This window comes from Heptranchias perlo, unplaced genomic scaffold, assembly GCF_035084215.1.
Source record: "Heptranchias perlo isolate sHepPer1 unplaced genomic scaffold, sHepPer1.hap1 HAP1_SCAFFOLD_64, whole genome shotgun sequence".
NCBI classification, from domain to species: Eukaryota; Metazoa; Chordata; class Chondrichthyes; order Hexanchiformes; family Hexanchidae; genus Heptranchias; species Heptranchias perlo.
This window is the reverse complement of record NW_027139666.1, coordinates 4,051,754-4,056,281: the sequence shown is the minus strand read 5'-3', so window position 1 is coordinate 4,056,281 and position 4,528 is coordinate 4,051,754. Positions and strand designations below refer to the sequence as shown.

The 4,528-nt window shown below is 45.4% G+C and overlaps 1 non-coding gene across 1 annotated transcript; it reads left to right on the top strand.

Annotated features, from left to right (window-relative positions):
* Nucleotides 1–3,977: 3,977 nt before the first annotated feature.
* On the top strand, nt 3,978–4,049 carry trnaa-cgc (transfer RNA alanine (anticodon CGC)). The gene has a single exon. It is a non-coding gene; the product is annotated as a tRNA-Ala (tRNA).
* Nucleotides 4,050–4,528: the final 479 nt, after the last annotated feature.

Below are 4,528 nucleotides of genomic sequence, written 5' to 3'. Positions count from 1 at the left end.
GGATGTGGACGAACAAACGGAAATGACGGGCAGCGAAAGACCAGATGGTCCATCAAGCCTGCCTCTCACTGGTGGAGGCTGGAGCATCATTACTGACACTTTCGCCCCCTCCTCCCGCCCGCAGCCATGGAATCTCCTGGGAGAGGCAAAGATCCTGAGAAAAATCCATGGCCAATAAGGGATAGGATACACTGGAAAATTACCCCCGACCCCCTCAGGTAATCGAAGCCTGTGCAGGAGATCACATAGATTGTACCTAGGTTAACTCTAAATCCTCTTACCTTTTATATGTTGTGACTTCTGCCACAGCCAAAAACGGGTCCAGTTCCCTGGAGAAGGCAGACAGAGAGTCAGCACCCACCCCACCAGCCAGCAACGAATTCAAGAGGCTCACTACTCACTGGGAAAAGAAGAACCGCCAAACATCCAGCCTATTCCGACCTCTGCGTTGTCGAAACTCTTGTCCCAGGTCCTCCCCAATCTGTCAAAATGGAATAATCTCTCACTGGGCCCGCAATCCAGCCCTAGGTTCGGAACTATTGATAAGGAGCGTGCGCTCTTCCATTGAATGCTATCCTGTGCCGAGCATTAGGTTTTCTCGAGGTGACGAATGTCTTGCCTGTCCTTGTGTTTAAAGGTGGGGCGAGTCCAAGAGGATGTTTTCACAATTCTATTCAAAATTAGAAACATAAATAATGAGCAGGATAGTAGCAGACTTCAGCAGGACATCGACAGACTGACGAAATGGGCAGACACATCGCAGTTGCAATTTAATGCGGATCAGTGTGAAATGATTCACTTTAGGAGGAACCATATGTCGAAGCAGTAGAATGCAAATTGTACTATTTTGATGGGGTGCAAGAGCAGAGGGATCTGAGGGTGCACATTTACAACTATTTGAAGGTGACAGGGCAAGTTGATAGGGCGGTTCACAAAGCGAATCTCCAATTTAATGCAGCAATATCTTAAACTTAACACAATAAAACAGATAATATTATAGAAATATCACGTGCTTACAAAAACCCAATAAATTACTTTACCTTTCTTTTTGTTATTTCTTCAGTCGCCTTTACAATTAAGCGTGAAATGTACTGAATATAATTGAAGAAAAGGTAACCTTCGCAGCTAAACAAAATCTTTGTACCATTTTTACACTGCAGGTTGAAAAAGAGAGTTTCACCACAGCCAGTGGCACCGAAACATTCACACAGGCTTTTAAAGAAACAGTGCGCTGCAAACAAAAGAACTTCTGTAGCTTGTAACTACAAAAGGGATTGGATCTTCCCCTCTCTCCTTTATTATATGATAAACTAATTTATCCTGTTTTCTCCAAAACCAATTTTCAATTTCTGTTGTTCGCTACTTAACCCCATTTTGTACTGAGTCAATGTCTCGAACTCACAGTCTGTGTCTCAACCATACCTGTTATCTCCTGGACCATTCTTAGGAATCTTACAACACCAGGTTATAGTCCAACAGTTTTATTTGAAAATCACAAGCTTTGCGAGGCTTTCTCCTTCGTCAGGTGTAGAAAGCCTCCGAAAGCTTGTGATTTTCAAATAAAACTGTTGGACTATAATCTGGTGTTGTAAGATTCCTTACATTTATCCACCCCTGTCCATCACCGGCATCTCCACATCATGGACAATTCTTAACAGACTTCTCTGCCCATCACGACGCTCAGATTCTTTTCAAAAAGAAAGCTTCTCTGATAGCCCCCATGGTTACTGTTTGTATTGGAGGGAAAACTCATGCTCCCGCCGAAACGGTTTTCCGACCTTAATGGACTGGGTTTAGCACCTTGTCCATCCGAGGTACTTAGTTTCACTCAATCCACATTATCTCATGTCAAGGTCCGATGCTGCAGTGGCCAGTTCATAAGATCGATTCAGAATAGACACCAATGGGTTGCGATTAATCCTTTACTGAATATAAGCAAGTATCAACAAACACAATGTTTAAGGCCATAGTATTAATAGGAAGGACACGATACGAACCGTTAGTCTTGCTTTGGATAGAAGCTGTAACCCTCAGATGGCTGCTTATCCGTCTCTCTCTCTCTCTCTCGCCGTCCTGTCTTTCTATGAACTCAAATGTAAAACTAGAATTGTTAACACCAATCATTTCATGCAAACTCTCCCTGATCTTTATTTGTTATTCACATTCCTATCAGAACTGCTCATGGTATGTGCGGACACAAGATCCCTGGACCTCAACATGCCCAAAGTCTACATATTCTCAACATATTCTCAACACATTCTCCACATATTCTCAACGTATTCTCCACATATTCTCAACATAGTAGCAACACATTCACAATGTCACCTGTTATCTTCAGCAAAATGCTTGAAACCTGCAATATAAGCAGCTTTCAGCATTACCTCGCTCAGTCTGACCTTCTCTATTCTGGGTAAGTTTTAACTCGGCCATTTCATGATCCTCAGCCACTGTCCTTCGATTCCCAGAGATATTATGTTTATAAGCGGGTGTTGTTTATGCATTAAGATGACTAATGTAAACGTGACTGGTTTCTATGGTTTATATTTTGAAAACTCCTAATCTGAATGTACGCTCCATATGCTGAAAATGCCTAATCTTACACCAAGGAGTCTCTTCCCCCTCTCCCACCCGCCGCCCACGGAACGATGAATCATCTGAGGCTCCACAGGCATTAAATTGTCCCGGAGAAGGACTGCATCCCACGGTGGCCTCAGCAGCTCAGCTCATAGCAGCCACCGACTGACCGGAATGTGTGACGGTGCAATGTCGAGCGAGCACTCCCAGTTCTCGGTCCTGTTTGACGCTCTGTCATTCACACAACTCACTTTATGATTCAGAGGCTGGAATTCAGCTGACAGGCGTTTAGAGTACACAGAGGTAAGAATAAGTTGGATGTTAGGTGGTTCTTCATTTCCCAGCGATCAGTGAGTTTCTGGAATGCATTGACGGCTGGTGTGGTGGGCGCTGACTCTCTCTCTGCCTTCTTGAGGGATCTGGACCGGTTCTTGACTGGGGCAGAGATCGCATTATATAGAAGGTGAGTGGCTTTTACAGTTAACCTGCACATGGTCACTCTCAAGTCCTGGACTGGTTTCGATCGCCTGAAGATGTCGGGGAGGAATTTTCCAGAAATTGGCCCTGTATTTTTTCCGGTTTGTAACCGCTCCAAGGTGTGTAACCGTTTCCGGTGGGTGGGGCGGGTCGTGTCGGTAGGAAGTGTCCAGTCACGATTCTCCGGGCATGTGGGACAGGAATAATGAACCAGCTGGTCTTTTCCTGACCATCATGTCCGTCAGTAACATCAGCTCGTCAAGGTGTTTTTTATTGAAGTGATCTTTAAACACAAACTCACACCTGGCCCTTTATAGTGAAATGAGATTCAATGCTCTCCACGCCTCACCTTGCCCTCCTCTGAAGCTGGAGGACTCGAAATATTCTTGCCGGCCTCTGCTACAATGTGCCTGAGAATTTCTACTCCCGTCCAACCGTAAGCAAAGTTATTGATAACGGGAGCGTTCGAAAAAATGCGCCCTGAAATCGGAAGGATGGTTACAGCACGGTTCAAGGAGTCTCTCCACACTTTCTCAGCCTTTCTTCTCAACTCCCGCTTTTTCATTAGACTAAGTGCCGAGGCCTGGTTTCTTCCGTTCACCCACAGTTGTATCAGGTCCGCATTCTTCACCTTTAATTGTCTGGTTGGAGCAGAAAACGAGATGATTTTAAGCCCAGGATACAGAGAGTCAGCACCCACCACACCAGCCGGCAATGCATTCCAGAGACTCACTACTCTCTGGGAAATGAAGAACCGCCGAACATCCAGACTATTCTTACCTCTGTGTCGTCGAAACGCCTGTTCCCTGCTCCTCCCCAATCTTTGAAACTGGAAATAATCTATCACGTGGCAGACCCACCATGGGTGGTCTCATAAAATGAGGACAATCAGTTCTTATTTCCTTGGGTAGGAATTGATTCTATATGGGGATGTAGCTCAGTGGTGGAGCGCATGCTTCGCATGTATGAGGTCCTGGGTTCAATCTCCAGCATCTCCAAAGCTATTTTTCATCAGAATTGCGCACGGAAAGGCGAATCGCACTTTCTGAGCGCAGCGAGTTCCATCTTCTGAGGCTCCACAAGCATGAAATTGCCCCGGAGCAGGACTTCATCTCACGGTCCCCTCAGCAGCTCAGCTCATCGCCGCCGCAAACTGACTGGAATGTGTGACAGTGCAATATCGAGCGAGCAGTCCCAGCTCTTGTTTGACGCTGTGTCATTCATTGATCTCACGTTATGATTCAGAGTTTGGATGTCAGCCTCGTCACTGACTATTGGCAATTGTATCTTTTTATTTCCGCTAACTTTTTTTTGGAAAGTTCAAAGTAAAGAGGAGCAGAAACCCCGTGAACTGAAGCAGAGGTTTAACATTTGGAGCAAGTTTGACGACTTGGCATCTCGTTGTCCGGGAGAGACAGAGCGGAAGCCGACTTTTTAATTCTAAATTTGAAGTGGTTTTGCTGTGGGGATGAAGCTC